This window comes from Condylura cristata, unplaced genomic scaffold, assembly GCF_000260355.1.
Source record: "Condylura cristata isolate star-nosed mole 26May11 unplaced genomic scaffold, ConCri1.0 scaffold00027, whole genome shotgun sequence".
NCBI classification, from domain to species: Eukaryota; Metazoa; Chordata; class Mammalia; order Eulipotyphla; family Talpidae; genus Condylura; species Condylura cristata.
In genome coordinates this window covers 22,001,561-22,021,915 of record NW_004567128.1, presented here as the reverse complement: position 1 = coordinate 22,021,915, position 20,355 = coordinate 22,001,561, and positions in this window count along the sequence as shown.

Below are 20,355 nucleotides of genomic sequence, written 5' to 3'. Positions count from 1 at the left end.
GGTGCTCGATGAGTATCGCAGAGAGTTGAGACTTAAGCACCTTTGGTATCACCTTGACTTTGGTGAGTGCACATGAATCACTTGTCCCCAGGACAATGGCCTCCACGTTATCTTTGGTAACCATGAGAGAGGCCCAAGGAAGCCAGGACTGGCTTCCGAAGCATTCCTCACCTGAGGGGACTGCAGTTCTACTCGGAGCTGAGGCCAAGTGGCCTCTGAGTGGCCGCGGCAGGAGTGGGAGGCCTACTCCTAGACAGTTTCCACTGGTGCAGCGTTTCTGGCCATGCTTATCAAAAAGGTGGGCAAACCTTTCTTCCCCTCTGATTTTGTAGTCTGGCTGGTTGCTACCCAGAACACAGAACCATCTTTGAAAAAAGAACTGGCATTTGGTTCAGGGATGGCCCCTGGGAGAACACAATTTCCCCCTCAGGGGGTTGCCGGGTCACAAAGGACCATTTTAGGCTTGAGTTAAGGGTCAGACATGCAAGTGGAGATGATTCCCACAAGCCTCCCTGGTCCGACTAGCCGGAGAGGAGTGAATGGCCCCCTAGACAAAGCTGGCCGGGATACTCTTCACATAGGAAGTGCTGAATGGTAGATTTCTTTCTTTCTTTTTTTTAAGGATATATTTATTTATGCATACAAGAACTGGGGTACAGGCCAGAGGTGCAGGGGGCAGGAGTGAGAGGATTCACGAGAGACAGTGGGGAGCAGAACAGGCAGATCCACGAAGTACACTGCTGAGGGGAGCAGCGGGCGAGAAAGGGGAGGTCTGCCACGCCATGTGGGTCAGCTCCCTGACTGGCTGGGGAACCTAGCCCTGTGCAGCAGTTTGCTTCATACTGCTGTCTTTAACCCCTGCACCACCAGGGAGGATCGGAATGGTAGATGTCTTAAGAGTCAGATATAGGAGAGGACACGGGCAAGACAAAGAAATTTGTTTGAAGGTATACTTTGCTCTCTGCTATAAAATACTGTGCCTAATGTTAGGCTTTGATGGCTGTAATATCTGACCTTGACATTGTGGTGTTTCTGCCATATAGTTTAATTAACGTGTAAGGCTGGCATGATGCCAGAGAGTCAACCGTTCTGACAGCTCTTGGAAGCCACATAAGTCTCTTTGAAGTTTCCCCTCGGTGAACTGACACACACGGAGAAACCTCCGAAGGTTGAGGATGGACCCTTCTAAGGGTCCAGAAATTTAGCTGTGTTGTCATTATGCTGGATGGTGCAGGCCAAGCCACCTGCTGACTTGTCACAGTTCTGGAGGCCTGTTGTGGCTTCTGAGGGGTGAAACCTCTGGGAATGGCTTCTTGGGGAGAATAATCCATCTCTCATCAAGGATACCATTCAGAAGTCTCCTGTTCACAGGTTGTTCTCCCCCAAATGTTTTCTTCCTTAATGCTACCTATCACCAGTCCTCGAGCTGCACACAGGAACATAAGTTAGGTAAGACCACATCAACTAGGAGCAGGAAGGGCTATGTACATCCATTCTGCACCAAGTTATGTGACACCCACCCGGCTCCTACCAAGACTATGGGGTTTTATAGCAGGGAATAAAACAGTGTCTTGACCATCGTAAAACTGTTTTACTAGAGAAACAGAATAAATACATAAGATTTATAAATGTGTGTATGTAATTTCAGGTTGTGATAAATGCTGTGAAGTGTTAAGAAGGATGGAGGGATAGAGAGAGATGGGATGCCTTTTGAGATGGTAGATTGTCCACTGTGAATCTTGAGTTGACAGAATAATGTGTTCAGGTGGTAACAGTCAGTGCTTGCCATAATAACATTGTATAACACACTACCCCAAAACTCAGTAGCTTACATCAAAAAGCACTTATTTCTCACATATGGGTCTGCAGGACACCTGTGGTTAGCTGATCTAGATTGCACTCGATTGAATCTGATTCCAAGTCCGAGTTGGGTCTACTTGTGCATCTCTCCTCCACAGAGAGCGGCTAGCTCACAGCAGTGGCACAAGGGAAAGAGGGTCGAGTGGACGCACAGCAACTCTGAGGTTGGAGCCTCAGGACAGGCACGCGGTTATTTCTGCTTACATCCCATTGGCCACAAGGACAACTTGTGGCCTGCCCTGGGGGGGCATGGAGTGGCACATTCCACCTCTTTGAGGACCAACTGCACAGTCATATGGCAAAGGAGGTGGGTCCAGGGTGGATGAGTTGGGAACAGTAATGAAATCTGAAACAGATGGTTCAGACCAAAACTATGTATCTCTAGCTATGACGTTTATATATACAAATACATATATCAAATGATATAACTGCCTTCATTGGAATCTTCTGCTTTAGATTACATTTAAATAAATCCATGAAATAATTACCCATTAGCATCCCAAGATGGTTTAATAGCGGCGCAGAAGCTAGGGGATCATTGCTACTGACCCCCGCAAAACCACAGAGGGTGGACCACAGACTATCCAAATGTTGAGAAAGAAGGCCAGGATGGAGACCCTTCCTGTCCGGGCCTCCTGTGCTGGGGTGGGGGTGGGAAATAGCACAAGAGATCCCAGACCCAGCAAGTGTTCTTGCTAGCCTCTGAGCATGTCTTGAAGTGACTCAAATCTGGAGTAGGACCCGGGAGATGTCCCCACTGGGCCCTACTCTGCTGCCAGCCACATCGTTAGTTATTCTCACTGGCTGCCTAGGAGGTAACTTCGTACCCGGTAGAAAGGCATAGTTTGAGGATTCCAGCTCTTTCTTGGAGTACCTTTCCCTCAATCCTGCTTTGCCTTTCTCATGCCATCTTTGAATAATGTGGGAGAGATCCCTAAGTGTCTCTTCAGAAAGTGATGATGTTTAAAACCGGGCCTTCCTTCAATAAATTCCTCTAGGATGATACAGTCAGCCAAGTACTGGAACCTGGCCCTTCCTTTTAGGAAGGAAAGCATGCTGTTCAATTGATTCTGACGACTAATGGAATCTAATCACCTTTGCCCAAAGTGATTCCAATCAAAGGAATCCACTGTATAAAAATTAAAGGTGGCAGCATCAAGATGGACATCCGTAAGCAGAGAGAATGGAGCGCTTGGGCAGATAGTTCTTGGGGGTGGGGAGAGGCGTTGCGATTCAGGCCATCTCTCATTTGGGAGAATTCTGGCTCCTGTCTCCAAAAATGCACGAGGTGATCCATCTTCTGTAACTAATCCTCACCTAGTACCGGAACAGGGAGCAGCTTAGTGCAGTCGCCTCTTGCCCTGGCATTCCTGAGACTGCAGCTCACTCTGATTTCACTGGCAACCTTGACTTCACAGGATCTGCCTGGAACTTTGCCATGTTTGAAACCCCCTCAGCTTTGTTTCTTTGTCACCCTCCAGGTACCTCTCTTCCCAACTCCATACCAGAAGTCCTTTTGTGCTTGATGCCCAGTTATTCATAGATAATGATAATGACAAAGATGATGATTTACTTTTGATGGAAACAAAAGGGCTACAACGGCAAAGCACACATATCATTGGTGTGTGGCTTGGTGAACACATTCATCTAACCCAATGCTCAGGTCAGGACACAAAGCATTGCCATCACCCTAGAAATTGACTCGTGCCCCCTTCCGAGTACCACAGCCCCGCAGATAATACTATTCTAACCTCTAATAGCATCGATTAGTGTTGCCTGATTTGCTACTTGAAACAGAATTGACACAATGAACTTTTTGCGGGTCCAGCTTCTTTTGCTTCACATTTTGCTTATGAAACCCATCCACACTGTGTCATGTGGTTCATTTATTCTCTTTGTTGTGTGATATTTCACCATGTGAATCCACCATATTTTATTTATCCACTGTCCCACATTTGATGGACAGCTGGGTAGATTGGCGCCCTAACTGACAGTGCACTATGAACAACACTTAAGTGCATGCCTTCTGGTGAATGGATGGACACATTTCTGCTGGTCAAGCGGAAACCCATGGGTTGAATTGATGAGCCACAGGTTCACCTCTGTTCATCTTAGGTAGTGCCAACATTTTCCAAAGTGGTGGTACCAGATTATATTCCCAAGCCAAGTATGAGAGAGAGTTCTTGCTGGTATTTGGAATTTTTCTCTTTACCTTTTAGGCATTCTGGTGGGCCCTATTCGATTTTTAGCTCCTAATGGGCAGAAATCAAGTATTTTCCTCCCTTTAACGTTCAGCCAAATGTCTCCTGTGAAACCATCGTGGGGGATACATTAACTGATGCCCTAGGAAATACACGCCTGTGGTTTCCTTTTAATTTTCAGTAACATCTGACATTTGGTCCTTGATCTTTAATGACAGTAGCTTTTGGAAACTGAGAAAATAAAGATCAGAATCAAGCTGTAAGGCTCGCCCTCCCCCCACCCCCAATCTTGTCCTGTTCAACACTGGTGGCCACAAGCCACAAATGCAGCCGCAGCACAGCCAGGCGCTCCCCCGCCTTTCCGCCCTCAGCCTCAGCTCCTGGGTCCCCCACCTGCAGTGAACCCCTGTCTACCCACACCTCTTCCACGGAGCACCTCCAGTGTAATTCACCCAAGTAGCCCAGTAGCTTTGTGCTTATTGTCACAGCCAGGATACTTTCAGTCACTCTGAAAGGAGTAGAATCTTATCTGCTCCATTCAGTTGAAATTTCTTAGAGGTCAGAGAGCCTAGCAGGGTGTCAGAAAGCAAGTTGCCATTAGGTTCTGTCTCATCATCATTTGGGGCTAGAAGAAACTTCAGAGGTTGGGTCAAGAAAATCTAAAACGATCAAATGATTACATATCACAAGTGATTTCCTGACATTGGGTATTTTTTAAAGAAAAATTTGCTGGTCTCTAGTTGTCTTTCAGAACCAAGCTGAGCAGTGACTCGGTGTCACCTGGGGTGTCAGTTTAGAATGCAGAGTCCTGGCCCCACACCCAAAAAGTCTGACTCAGTGCGCCTGGGTGGGGCCTGGAAATCTCTATCTTTAACACGCAGCACAGCTGACGCTGATGCACAGCCAGGTTTGGAAACCAGTTGAGTCTGAAAAGAATGTTCTCTTGTAGGAAGTGAGAAAATGTCAGGGGGCATGGTGAGACCAGGCAGTGACATAATGATCTGGATTTAGATAGACGGCGTTTGCGTCTCCGGTCATGCACTTACCAGGTGTGACCATGGGGAAGTTAGTTACTCAACCCCTCTGAGCCTCAGTTTCCTCTTCTGTGCAGAGGCTCTGGTCATGACTCTGTTTTAACACAACAAATTATCCAAATTTGATGGTGATTTACCAATAAATGACTTTGCTATTTGCCTTACTGATTAAACAACTGCTTTGTTCTATGGGCCAGGAATTCTGAGAAGGGCTCAGCGGGGTGGTTCTCTCCAGGAGAGAATTGGAGGTGCAGCCAGTCAGAGGATGTCCAAGATGGGGTACCTGTGTAGCTACCCACTGGCCCTTGTCTGGGGAGCTGGGCTGGGCTAGGGACTGGGGCATCTATCTGTCACTTCCCAGCATGGCTGTTGACTTTTTCCTGACTTTTCCCAGATCAGGTGCCCCAGAAGAACCAGTAGGAAGTGGTGTGGCCTTTGCTGGCAGCCTTAGAAGTCTCACAGCATCACTTTTGTTGCATTCAAAGCCGTCACAAGTCCACCTAGATTTCAAGGAGTGGGCATCAACCCCACCTCTTGGTGGGAAGAGGGCAAATAGCCTGCAGATATGTTAAAACTACTGCAGTAGCTCATGAGGCCGTTATGAGGATTAAGTGAGATGATATCTTTGAAGTTGGACAAGCAGGCTTCCTCTAGGTCTAGTTTGAAGCCTGGGGGCTCATGTAGCAAAGTCAATGCCAAGTGCCAAGTTTCCTGTGGAGTAGTTCATGTCTACCGGGCTCTGGGGGTGGGGAGAAGGCACTATCTTTTCAGTTTCTAGGCATTGCTAATCCCTTTGGGTAGTTAACACAAGTCAGCGATGAAGCACCAATGGGGGTTGTTGTAGTTGGGGTCACAAATTCTCTCATGGTGACAGCATTCAGATTTTTTCCCTAAACATATATTTATTTATGCATACAGAACCGGAGTACAAACCAGAGGTGTGGGGGTGGTAAGAGGATTCACAAGAGACAGAGTGGGGGAGCAGAACAGGCAGAACAGACTGAGGAATTACATTGCTGAGGGGAGCAGCAGGCGAGACAGGAGAGGTCTGCTGCACCATGTGGGTCACCTCCAGGGCCAGGGATCGAACTCATGCAGAAGTGGCTGCTGATAGCTTCACAGTGTTATGCTTTAACCCGTGGCACCACCAGGGAGGGCCCTATAGTGTTGAGACTTAGCCACTAGACCACCAGGGAGGCCCCAAAGGTCTCTCATGGTTCCCTGCTGGCCCACACCAGTCCCTCCCACGTGCCTGGTCTCAGCCAGAAACTCCTTGGGCTCTGAATGAGAACACTCAGTTAAGGACACAATGTCTTGGAGACAGGTGTCTGTGATGGAAGGGTGAACTGAGTGACAGCTGGAGAGAAGGCAGTCAGAGAGTGGCCTTTGTGGATCACTTCAGCGTCACCTGTCAGGAGTGGGCCCCTTCTCCAAACTGACTTTCTTTACCTTGGGTCTGAAGAGAGTCAGGGATTTCCCAGGGAAAGTGGCTAAAGGGTTGCCTTCCAGAGCTGCATTCTGGGCTTAAAAGGGAAGCTGGGTTCTAAGTTTGTCACGTAGGGTATCCTGGGAAGGCAGCACAGAAGAAGGAGGAGCCCTATTCATCTGCCACAAATTGCTATTCTTTGGGAAGGGGATGGTTGAGAACTCCTGAGGGCTCACTCACTCACACTTTTATTCCAGAAAAGCACAGTGGGGTCTGTGTTTGACAGCCCAAGGAAGCTGTACTCTTCTCCTGCTTTTCCTTCTGGGGTTCCTTCCCCTCCCCCATCACCACCTCTAGGTGTTCAGAGCAGGGTGGGTGAGATTCACAGCTGTAACTCAAGTTGTTGGTTTTCTTATATGTGCCACACTCTGTGCCGAGAGAGAGAAAGCCCACAGGCCTCCATGATGCCAGCCCAGGAACACAAATTTGCTGAGCACACTGTACCCAAGTGAGTGATACACATGGGAGCTCATCAGGGGGCCCCCTGGACTGGGATCAGGTGGTGAGGGAAACTGCATAGAGTAACTAAGTTAGGCCCGGTGTGGGCTGCCTATTCTCTCATAGCGCTGTGCCTCAGTTTCCCCATCTGTAAAAGTTGATTGAATGACGTGCTCACCTTCAAGTGTCCCCATGGAGATGGGGCTTGCAGGTAGATATTCAACAGCTGGTCATCACAGGGCTGGTTGTCACTGGGCTGGTCATCACAGGTCACTGATTTGCAGAAGCAGTAAAGAAGGAAGGAGAGAGAGGCAATGGAGAATTGCTAGAATCATCCATGGGAAAGCCTGGAAGAGGGTGTGGGAAGGTGGGGAGGAGCAGTATGCTCCAGGGATGATTTATGTGTGTGTGTGTGGGGGGGGGAAATGTCCCATTCTAGCCCCAGGGTAAAGACAGTAAAAGGACTTCCCCCACCCCAACCAGGGGCCAGGTCCTCAGAGATCCTCCCAGATCCCACAGGTTCACCTTCTCCCTCAGGCATTTCCTGGCAGCTCTGGTGGTTCAGCCTTCTTACATTCCTAACCTGGCCTCAGCCCTGCCACAGAGGCCTGAACATCCCACCCCCCCAATTGTAGGACCAGCTCTTTCTACTTCTTATTGAAGCAAACCCCCCCATTCTCCCTTGTCACCCTCCTTAAGTGGCAAATTGTGGGAGACTAAATATCTTCAGTTCAGCAGTGCAGACCCACTAGTTTTGTGACTTTAGGAGTTCTCTTTAACCTCCCTGAGTATCAGTTTACTCGTCTAAAAAGAGGGTGACTTTGTGGCTAATGATTTGTTTTGAACATACTTCCATGAGGTTTAAAAAGGAAATTCATTAAAAATGCTCTGAGTCCTTAGAAGGTACTTAATAAATTGTGCCTATTTCCATCACCAACGGTCTGTGTATCCAGAAGGTGTTTGATGAATTGACAGAGATCTGACTGGCATGGGTGGCTGCTTGTTAAAGGGCAGGTGAAGTGAAGGCAGTTCTCTGGGCCTTGATGATTCAGGGAGAGCCTCCCAGCCCCTTTTACCTCCTGAGAGTTACCCCACGCTGTGCCCCAGAATTGGAAACAGCAGGAATAGACACAGTACTGGAGCAATAGATCTGGATAAAGGTTTTCCCTTTTCTTTGAGGGCTTTGTCCAATACCCACGAAAATATATTTTCTTCTAAAGCTTTTAGATGGAAACCTTTCTATCGTGGATATTTCAACAAGATGTATGAGTTTGTTATTGCTGTGTAACAAGCCACCCTAGAATGCGGTGGCTGAAAATCACAACTGTTTCTTCCTCACTATTGGTGGGTTGGCTGGGCAGTTCCTCTGCTGGTTATACCCCAGCCTGCTTGCCCAGCTGTGGTCAGGCAGGCCCAGGGGAGGCCCAAGATGGCATCACATGCAACCTGGCAGTTGGTGCAAGCTTATGGTCGAGGGGAACATCAGCTCCTCACCTTGTACCTTTTATCCTGCGGTACACAAGAATACCTTCCATACGGGGCAATTTTAGAACTGCCAAGCGGGTGAAGCAGGGGACTACAAACCTTAGGGCCTTACCTCAACAGTCTTACAGCATTGCTTTGGCTACATTCTCTTGGTCAGAGCAAGTGACACGGCAGCTCGTATTCTGAGAAATGGGACACAGATTCCACCTGACTTCGGGCTACTTTAAGAAAATACTGTGGGCTGGGCAGCTCAAGCAGCAGAAATGTACTGTCCCATGGAGGTTGGGAGTCTGAGACCATGGTGTTGTCCATTTCTTGTGAGTCCTCCCTGGCCTGCAGACGGCCACATTCCCCCATATCTGTGCAGCCTGGTCTCCCTGCATCTCTGTGTCTGTATCTTGTCTTATGAGCACTCCGGTCAGGCTGGATTAGGGCCCACTTTAGTGACCTGATTTTAACTTAATCAGTTCGTTGAAGATGCTGTCTCCAAACACAGTCACATTCTGAGGTCCTAGAGGTGAGGACTTGCCTGCATGGACTCGGGGGACACAATTCAGTTCCGAATACACCTTCTTGGTAGGAAGAGCTGCAAAGAAGTCATGGCTATGTTCACTCCCCTGAAGAGTAAATGCAGGGAGAAGACATGGGCCTGACTGCACTTGGACACCCCAAGTGCTAGGAATTCCACTTCTGCTCTTTTATGGCCTGCCCATCGTGAGCATAAACACCAACTATAGACCCTGACCGGTCCAGACTCAGTGTCTCTAGCAAACACACACCTTCCCTCTGGGCAGCTGCCCTCAACCCATCACTGCCCGATGCACAGTGGGCTGCAGGAAACTTGCCTGGCTTGGCTACCATCTGTCCACTTCTCCAGAGGCCCATCTGCCTTCATCACCTGCACCCCACCCTCGAACCCCTCAATCCTCCCTCTGGCCTGCCGGCTACGCCCCCAAGGTGCACTTCCGAAGTGCCTTTTTCCAGGGTCATCTCTCTCAACAGGACACTAGCTTGCTCCCACAGCACCTGACTTATACTTTGGGGCTGTTGAATAAGCACTTGTAGAACAGAGTTGATTTCAGAATGTTCGAGGTCCCCTTAAATCCCTAGCTCAACAATTCCCCCAGGGTCCTCAAATCCCAGTCACAATTCCCAGTGGGGATTCTGAAGTTTTCTTCTCTCAAAGCTTCTCTGGTACTCAGTCCTCCCCGCCTAGGCCCCTGCCCTAATCCATTCCTCACCACGCAGAGTCCTTGGAGACTCTGGGTTTTCCACACTGAACCTGACTTTTGCCTGCAAAGGCTCTGTGGAATGGTGGTCCTGGAAGAGCAGGTCCTCAAGAGCCTTTCTTATTTCCTGTCTGCAGCCCTGAGTCTGCACACCCAACCTGCTGGCAGGCCAAATGTGATACCCCCTTGAACATGGTAGCAGCTGGTTCATCCAGATGAATGAACCAGGGGATATCGGGAAACAGCCAAAAGGGAACTTCTGATCTCCTCACACATTTAAAAAAAAAAAAATAGTTGCTACTTGACCACCAGGGGAGGTCTTGAAACCTCTGTAAAGGAAAGTCAGCTCATTTCTGAGACTCCGAGGCCTCAGAATTGCCCCAGGACCCAGGAACGAGGTCACCTGTGCTAACCACCACCATCCTGTGGCCCACAGCTCCTGCCACGCCCAGCACTTCTGCTGAAGCCAGACGTGTTTGCCACACAGGCTGGCTGGGCAGGCAGGCATGGGGCAGCAGCAAGCTAAGGGTGATACTGGGCCATGGGCCTTTTTAACAAGCCTGCTTCACTCTGTACTCTCAGTTGCCTGCTTGGAAATAGAAACCTGCTCTGCCTGGTGGTGAGGCATCTAAGCCCTGGTGACAGGGGGTTTGAAATTCTCCGGACGGGCGGCTCAAGACTGCTAAGAATATCCAGCCACAGGCCTGACCGCTGGCCAGTTAACGCCCCACGTGGTGGCTTCTGTGGTCCTTTGGGCATGGGAGGATGGGAGGAAGGCGCTGACTGGGCAGCCGGGGCTCAGGGAGGCCCGCAACTGGAAGTATGTTGGTTCGGAAGCAGGAATAAGGTAAAGGAACATTTGGAAAAAAAAAAAAAAAAGAACAGACAAACCCATGCTGCCCTCAAGGAATATACAATCAGAGGAGGAAGGACTCGACCTGCCACGAGGGACTTCCCGTGCTGACACATTAAAGCAGACAGAGAGGACTAGAGACTGTGTGTCGGCAAGCGCCAAGAGGGCGTACACCCTAGCTTCTGGCGGAGCTGGGGGCCTAGCAGCGGGCCACCAGCCTGGGAGCCCAGTACACAGCCCTGCTCTTGCCCTCAGTTTCTGCAGATGCAAAGTGAGGGGCTTGGATAATTGTGCTATCAGTGTTTTTGAGAATCAGGACGTTGATGTGTGCACCCCTAGAAAAATGGGCACATGTACTGCTGCCATCATTTTCACACCATTTCAAGGGCATGCCTAGTCTCAAGCAGTCCACACAAGGCTCTCAAGTGAAGGTCTTGAGGTTTTGATTTAGGGAAGGGAGTGTTCTTGACATTCTGGAGAAAGCTGGGAAAAATTTGTTAGTCTATGCCAAGGGGCACCCAGGAACTCCAAAATGTTGAGGTGTACACTCTACAGAGATCCAACCATCCATGCACACAGAAGCAAAAAAAACCACAAAAAAAACAAACAAACAACAACAACAAAAAACCCAGGGCCCTCCGTGGTGGCACAACGGGTTAAAGCGCAGCATTGTGAAACTAGTCACAGCTGATCCAGTGCAAGCTCGATCCATGGCCAGGGAGGTGACCCACATGGCGCGGCAGACCTCTCCTGACCCGCCCACTGCTCCCCTCAGCAGTGTACTTCATCAGTTGGCCTATTCTGCTCCCCACTGTCTCTGGTGAAGCCTCTCACCGCCCTTGCACCTCTGGCCTGTACCCCAGTTCTGTAGGCATAAACAAATAAATCTTTGAAAAAATAAAATTGTTGTGCCATAAAGAAGAGAAGATGTTCCTAATAATAGTATCCCAGTAAAACTCCCCAAAGTACTCAGCCCCTTGTGGGCAAATGCCCAGCCAAGGGGCTCCCTGGTGGCGCAAATGGTTAAGTCCCAGCCCTATGAAGCTGTCCGCAGCCACTGCTGCACGAGTTCCACCCCCGGCCAGGGAGGTGCCCCACATGGTGCAGCAGACCTCTCCTGTCCAGCTGCTCCCCCTCAGCGGTGTGTTTCACTAGATCTGCTTGTTCTGCTCCCCACTCTGTCTCTGGGGAATCCATTCAACACCCCCCACCCCCACCCCACCACACACCTCTGGCTTGCAACTCTGTTCTTGTATGCATAAATAAATCAATCTTAAAAAAGTAGGATGAAAGGAGGGGCAAAACTGAAATGGCTACGGAAATGGCATCGACTGTGGGCGAGCACAATGGATAAACTGTAACGAAAGCACAGGGGGCCTGGGTCTTCTGGGGTTGCCAGTCTAGCTGGAGTGCTTCTAGTTCAAGGTTCAGTTCAAGGTCAGTTCTACTTCAACTTCGGGGGCTGTGCACTTACTCTTTGGCTGTGCTCTTTCTTCCAAACATAACCGACTCCTTCTCAGCTCAACAGTCATTTCCTGAAATGTGGCCTCCCAGGTCGTCCAGGCGAAACATGTCCCTCCCTCTCACACTTGCAGCCACACTGCCCAGGTCGTCTTCTGAATGGCATATGCCCAGCATATCATCCTCTGAAGTTACCTTCTTTATTTACTTTGTTTATGACTGCCGTAGGATAGGGACCTTGTCTGTCCTGTTCTGCACGGTGCCTGGCACCCAGGCCAGTGCTTGGCACAGAGTAAACACCTGTCAGAGATGTGATGAACCAAATGAACTAATTATAGACTTAATGATAGATTGCTGCGGACTAGGAAGGCCTGTGCTGTACAGGAAGGGCAGGGTGGTTTAAGAGGTGCAGCGAGGGGACAGGCCTGGCTCAGGAAAGGTATCTTGGAAGAAGTGCTGTTTCAATACAGCATTGAATGCCTGGACGAAGGGGAGGGGAAACGGATCCAGGACAGCTCCGGGGAAGGCCCCAATATGGGAAGGGCTGGAAGCAGAAGCTAAGCGCAAACACCTGAAAGTCAGAGCCTGGTGGGCTACGGGAGCCTTTTTATCTGTATTTTTATTTGTTTTGTATTGTTTTTCCTCCCACCATCCTTTATACCCCCTCGGGCCCCTTTTCACCCAGCCCACCCTTCTAATCGCAGAAAACTTGCTTCATTAGTGTCCACTAGTCTTTCTAAGTATTTTGTTTTGTCGAATCATCAGCTATGTCAACATCCAGTATTTGTCTGTGTCATTCTGACTTGCTTTACCACAAAAAATTGCCGTCAACTCCTTCCATGTTGCTGTAAATGGTAATATTTCGTCTTTCCTCATGGCTGGATAGACTTCCATTGTGTGGACGTACTGTACCTTTTCTTTTTTAAAGATTTATTTATTTATGCATACAGAGCTGGGGTACAGGCCAGAGGTGCAGGGGCGGTGAGCGGCTTCACCAGAGACAGAGCGGGGAGCAGAGCAGGACGGCTGGTGAAGTACACCAGGCAGGGCCCTGCACTGTACCTTCTTAATCCAGTCCTCTAGCGGGGGGCACTTGGGTTGTTTGAGTTTTTGTCTTTATCTCAGTAGTGAAAGGCTGACGCGCATCACTACTCTGACTGAACTGCGTCCGTGACCTTTCCCATTGCTCCTTCTTTTGCTTCACACTCTGGCCACCAGAAACCTGGTTGCTCCTTATGCACAGCAGGGACCGCCCTGCCACAGGGCATTTGCACTGGCTATGTCTCTGCCTGGAACATTCTTCCTCCTCTTGGAATTCTCTTGGCGTACTCCATCACCTCCTTTGAATCTTCGCTCGCATCTACCTTCACAAACAGGCCTCCCCTAGCTACTCCCCGGGTCCTGCGACCTTCTCGGCACCCCTCCACCTCCTGATGGCTCTTCTCTTGTCTGCTACTTTTCTTTCCATGGCACACATCACTGTCTATCATCTGAGGTCATTTTATGACCTATTACCTTTGCTGTTACCATCCCTCTCCTGCTGGAATATAAGCACCTCAAAGGCAGACATCAGTTTTGTTCCCCAGGGTGTGCCCAGTGCTGGAGGAGTATCCAGAGCCCCATGGCAGTATAGCAGTGGGTATTTGTGTGCCTAGTGGCTGCTCTTGGCTGCGGTGCAGGAACTGGTTGCAGAGGGGCAAGAGATGAGAAGACCCATGAGGAGTTATTGCCGTAACTTCAGTGAGGTGTGCTAGGCAAATGCAGCGTGCAGAGGGAAATGGATGGCCCCCAGAGCTGTGTCGGGGGAGCAAAACCAGATTAGACCTTGCCGCGCCAGCACGATAGCAGAGCCTCTTGGTGGAAGGCGATGGTTAGGTTTGGTGGCTGGGGAGTGGTGGGCAGGAATGCTCTCACTTGTATATAAGTCCTGAGTCCCCCCTATGACGGGCAACCCCACCTGATCATGTCGCTCACCTAAGACAGGGTCGGAGGTCACTCAAAGACGGGTAAGAGCGTACAGTCGGTGGAGACCTAAGACAGGGGTTCTCAGCTTAACAAAATAAAAAGGGGGGAGATGTTGGGTCCTTTGCCTGGACAGACCTCCCCACCTCCCCCACAGAATCATATGCACACTGTTGTGTGGAAACAAAGAATGAGCCATGGGTGCTGGAACAGAAAAACAGGAGGCAGGTGGGAAGGTTGACGTGGTCAGAAGGTCAAAGGTGGCTTCCAGGTTCCTCGACTGCGTCTTACGCATAACTACATGTTTGGCCCAAGTGGTTGCTGGGAAGCAAGGAGAAGAAGCAAGTTGAAGGGGAGAAAAGGGGTTTCCTGGATGGGAAGATGCAAGGACAAGAAAAGGGGAGACCTGTGCCTTTTACGGGATGGAGAAAGATCCAGTTTGGTGTAAGTGAAAGGAAGTTTCCGCAAAGGACAGGAAAACAAGATGAAAGTCAGCACAGGGGCCCGCCAAGTGCTCATGGTGTCTACTTTGCACTCTGGTCTGGGCCCATGGGCACGCTGCTCGGAAATCTGCATCTGAACATGGTGCACCCACCCGGTGTAGCAGGCCCAGCTTTGCCGCCGTACACGTGATCGTAAGCTCAGCTTCCTAGCTGCCTCTAGAACCACCTCACTGTCCTCCCCTCGCACCCCCAGCCCACCCAGAGTGTCCACTCTCTAGCAGTGAGGTCTCCTTCCTAGGGAGCTTACTCACAGTTTTAAGCCTTGTTCTTCCCCAGTTTGTTTATGTAGTTTTCATTTATTAGCTTTTTATTTTGGCTAACATTGTATTGAGGTGTAGCACAGAGACAGAAAAGTGCATGAATCCTAAGCATACAGCTTGATGAAGTTTCACCAGCCGAGCACACTGTGGAACCAGCATCTAGGTCGAGATGCAGAGGAGGCCCAGACTCCCAGATTTCCCCCACTGACCCCCTCCTTGCACGTTAGCCCTTCTGCTGGCTTCTGACACCTTAGCTTGGCTTTGCCCACTCGAAAACTTGCTGTGAATGGCATCCTATTGTGCACAGGGTGAGGCCAACTTCCTCGGCGTGACATTTCATTTGTAGAATGTGTCCAAGTGGTTTCATGTGTTGGCATTTCTAAAAAACAGTCTTCCCAGCAGTCTCCCATTTGAGGCAAGCCATGAGGACTGACCTTCCATAGCCCACTCTGTCCTGAGGAATGTTCAAGAAAAACTTGAAGAAGTCCTAGGACTGGGGGTGGCGGGTCCATGGAGACGGGGGATTGGAAGAGGGACAACATCCGCGTTTTACTGAAACGGAAGGGTAAGCAGTGTGTTCAGTGCTGCGGGGCTTAGTAAGATGTGGTTACAGGGTTTGATGGGCAGCTGAGACTGAACCAGGAGAACAGGCCAAGGTCTAAGAGGGTCTCAAACTACTAGAAGAGAAAATAAAGCAGCTTGTGCCTGAAGGAGTAGAGGGAGGGAAGAAGATCTGGAGGAAAAGACTCCCTGCCTCCCAAAAGAATAGCCTCCCTGAGGCCTCAATACTCTTCTGGAAGCCTCTCTTGGGCTAAAGACTGGTCCTTGACTTGGGGGAAAACACAATTCAAGTTCAGACGAGCCAATATCTCAGGAAGATATTTCAGTGTGAGGGAGTTGGGGGGCAAGAGAGGAGAGAGCACCGGCAGGCACATTTCTCTGGCACACATTTCTCTGATGGTAATTCTTGGGGGCCTTATGCCACCTGGGTAGCTGTGGCTTCACCCTGCTAGATGGTGGGAGAGAGAAGGAGGGAGGAAGGAGGGGTCTCAGCGGTTGGCAGAGACATTTAAAAATTTCAGACCAGAAATTCCAGAGAGGGTGAGTGCCTTGCCCAAGGTCACACACCAAGGGAGCCAGCATTAGAAGCCAGGTCCCCTTGTTCCCGCCTTCTAAGGTTCTTTCCATTACAGCATACCACCATCTCGTTTCACAAAGAGCTTAGTGTTGCGCCGAAAAGAGCTGAATTACCTCATTTCTGCAAGGCGTTATGAATTCAGTTCCATTATGTGGACTGGGGCAAAGATGTGAGCGTTATAACTCCTGTTCCACTTCTGTTTATCTTCTCTGGGTATCGCATATCTTTGGAAGCAGCCTTAAATCACTGGGACAAAGTATGGAGAAAATAATAATATGGAATTATAAATAAGGACGAGACCATGTGATGCTATTAATGGCCTTCCCTGCGATCCTTACTTTAGGTATTTTCAGAATCATGAAAATGTTAGGCTTCCACTGGTGGAGGTGGCAGATTAGCAGCCAGGCCCTCCAGCCACGTCACCTTCTCCAGGAGCGGCTTGGTGCCATCGGCCGCCTGGGCGCTTTCTAACACCAGGGCTGTTCTCCAGCCTCCGCGTATTTACTCTCTTCAGAGGAGAAACTCTGGCAACGGCTGTAAAATAAACCCCAAAGCAAGGAAGAAGCTGAAAAGAGGAAATAGTCGGTGGCGCATTAATCATAGTCGGCAGTCCCAGAGCAGAGGAGAGAGGCTGGTTCGAGGAAAAGACAGAACCTAAATTATCTTGGAGATTGATCTTCCCTCCTCCGCACTCCCTGTGCCAGCAAGCAGGTCAGAAAGGTCCCGGTGCAGCCACTGGCATTGAACCGGCGAGGGCATCCACCAATGGGCCAGTGAGCTGGGCACAGAGAGCGGCGGGGCGGGGATTATTACAGAGTGATGCCCACTCTGTCATGGGCATCAGCTTGGAAGGCTGCAGAAGAGGAGAGGCATCTCAGAGGACTCACTGCTGTCATGTCCTCAGGGGACATCATTTGCATGCCAGGATACAGGAAAGGCCATCCCCTTCAGGACTGAATAAAGCACCCAATTTTGATGAGCCTGTGGAACTGGCAGGGTGATGAAGCTGACCACAGGTGCCTGGGGAGCCTGGAAGTCTGTGTGGATTAAAGTTTAGGCTCTAGGAACTGGGTGATGAGTGCCCAGGCAGCCAGGCAGGGTAATTAATTGCCAGCCTCAGTTTCCATGTGCAGTGGGGATAATGATAGTACCTTTATTATAGGACAGTTTTCTATATGGAATGAGATTAGGAATGCATATAAAGTGTTTCAGAACTGTGCCTGGCAGTCAGCAAGCTCTTAATGTATCCTAACTATTGTTCTTCGCAGAGCTGACCAATAGCTAGTGATTCTCCTGCCCCCAGATCTCAAGAGCTGTCCAGTTTCAGAAGGGCCGCATGGAAACTTCTCCCACTGCATCTCTTCTCTGCTGCCTTCAGTGACAGCAAAGTAATCTTTACTGAAGTAATCTTTACTGAAGTTCCTAATAGAGGAAAACACTGGAGGTGTGAAAGGGCAAGGTGTTTTATAACATCCCCAAAACGAAGCCATAGTGTAGCGTTCGTGGAGGTGCAGAGACTTTCCAAACAAGCTGGGAAGCTTCTTGTCCTGGGGAAGTAGTCTTTCCGCTGACCTTGGCCCCAGGCTTTTTGAAAGCTTACCTGGGAGGAAGACAACTCTTCTTTCAGATGAGCAATTCTTAGGTTCCCATGGTGAATAGGACAGATCAGCTGAGACCTGCTGATCCCAGGAAGAAACAAACTCAAACTTCTTTTCAGATATTTACTGCACTTGGCGAGTTGCCAGAACAACCCCAGGCCATTATTAGAGACGCTAAGTAGGCTCTGACCCCAGAAAGAGTTGAAGGTGTGGGGAACACTGCATGTGCATGGAAACTGTATCCTCTGCAGAGGCAGGTAGAATCCCTGTGGTCTAAGTTGGTTAGATTAGGGGTGTAGTTGGGGGCGGGGTGGAGGGGGGAGCAACTCAAGAGCTTCTATTTCCTCAATTCTAAAATGAGAATCGTAATACCTACTCCGTGGGGTTAATTTGGGGCTTACCTGCGGTAACTTGAAAATGTATTTAATAAAGTAGCTAAAAAAGAGCCAAAGGCCTTTGATAAACAGCTATTTTTATCATGTAAGAATTATGCATCGTGAAAAAAAGTCTTGCTTTGCTACCAAATGCATCGTAGAGACACAGCTACTATGAGAAGTCACATGGTTTGGGAAGAGGGAAGGGCAAGTGCCCAAGGTCAAATCTGACTTTGACCCACTCTTCTGGTGACAGAGGGTCTTGAGAAGAAACAGTTTTGATCTTCACCTCCAAGTAAGGATCAACTGATTGGCAACAGGCAAAGTGCGTAAGGAGGCCCTCTGGTTTGGCTCTCTTTGCAGCAAGGATAGGCCATCTGAGGTTCCCTCCTCCCCAGCATGCACACTCAAGAACCTTGACTTCTCTGACAAAGACTTGTGTAACTGCTCTCATGGGCCTCCCTCATCTCCCCAGAGGATAACGGCCCCAAATTCCACCCCCCCAACAATTTCTTCTGCCTCAATCCTCAGGACTACAGAACCACTGCCCTGCAAGGTAACCACTTCTTTTCTTCAACACACACCCACGTTTGCTTGCCCTCTTGAACTTGGTTTCCATTCTAGCTATCCTATAGAGTATTGGTTCAGTTAGCAACATTATATTTAGCATTCAGTTATTCGTGAATTGTTTATCAAAGTATGTGGGTTCTTTTTTTTCCTGTTCGTTTGTTTTTAGCATCTATATGTGCCAGGCATCATGGGATATAGCCAAGAACATTATGAGAACACCTCGTTTATACATGTTCATTGCTGGACATGGGTGCAAACTGTCCTTATGGAATCTTGTTGGGGAGCTGACAGCCCAGGAAGAAACATTCAGAGTCCATTAAGGAGCTCAAAACAGGTGTGTGTACTAGCCTTCTCAGTGGGAGGTAGACAATGGTGAGCCACACTTTGCAGGGCTTGATACCTTGTTAAGGAGTTTACCTTTTGTTCCAAGTGCTACATTGGGAACAAATGTAGCAACACAGTACTTGGTTTCAGAAGACCTTCCTCCCTTTTTTAAAGATCTATTTATTTATGCATTCAGAACTGGGGTATAGGTCAGAGGTGCAGGGGCATTGGCCAGAGGTGCAGGGGCTGTGAGAGGATTTACCAGAGACAGAGTGGGGAGCAGAACAGGCAGACTGATGAGGCCTACTGCTGAGGGGAGCAGTGGGGAGACATTAGAGGTCTGCTGCGCCATGTGGGTCACCTCCGCGGCTGTGGCTAGCTTTGCAGTACTGTGCTTTTAACTCTTGAGCCACCAGGGACCCTTCTAACTGCTATGTAGAGGAATGGGTGAGAGATGAGGGGCTGCTAAGTGTGGCAGCACAGAGGGCAGATGGAATAAGAACCTTGCTTGCTAATCTAGGCAAGAGAAGATGGTGGCCAGGTCTAAAGTGGATGTGGGGAATGGACAGAAAAAGTACGTTTATTGGCCAGAACATTGGAAGTAGAATCAGTTAGTCCTGTCGATGGGCTGGAAGGTGGGGTGGGGAATGAAGAAGGATCAAGAATGACACACACACACCCCGATTCTGCTTCAAGCGCTTCAGTGGCTGTGACATTATATGTGATGGGGAACGGAGTTCATCCCTTTGTACTGGACGGTTTGCCCTGCTTACCACTCACTCTTCCCTCCAGCACTGGCGACAGGGCTTGACGTTTAGTAAATACTCCCAAATATTTGTGGATTAATTCACTAAAAAAATCAATCGTAGACCTACTATGAAGTAGTGAAACAGAATGGTTAAGACATGGACTCTGGAGATAGGACAGCTCTACTATTTTGTGAATGACCTTGGGAACAATTCAATTTCCTCATCTATATGCTGAAGATAATAATCCTACCTACCTTATACTGGCAGTCGTAAGGATTACTAGTTCATTTTTGTAAAGCACTTGGAAGAGTGCTGTGCACTTAGCCAGCGCGATGCAAATGTTAGCAATTGTCATTATTAAGCTGGCGAGGTGGAGATGCCAAGTTCAGAAGGCAGGTTCTCAGGTTCCATATAGGCTTCAGGAACTGGAAAAAATATTTTAAGACACAACAGATAAGTAGGTGGTAATTAAAGCGATAGGCCCGGATGGGATGAGGCAATCGGGTGGGAGGTGGGGAGAGGAAAGGCGGGTCCAAGCCCAAGACAGCCTACAGAGCATGTAGGACACTCACGCCGTGAGCACCAGCAGCATCTAGGAAGTCTAGTGCAGTTCAAGGGGTGCACGGGCAGGCATGTTTAGTACTTTCAAGGCTAAGAAAAGGCTGAAAAAATGCTCCCTACTTCTGGCAATAAGAAAGTGACCAAGATCTTGAGCACATTCTGGAGAATGGCTGGGGAGGATGGAGTAGGTTGAAGAGTGTGATAAATGTTGTATCTCTGCAGTGAAATTGCAGGAGCTTTGGCACAGACAAGGCCCATCTCTATGTGCT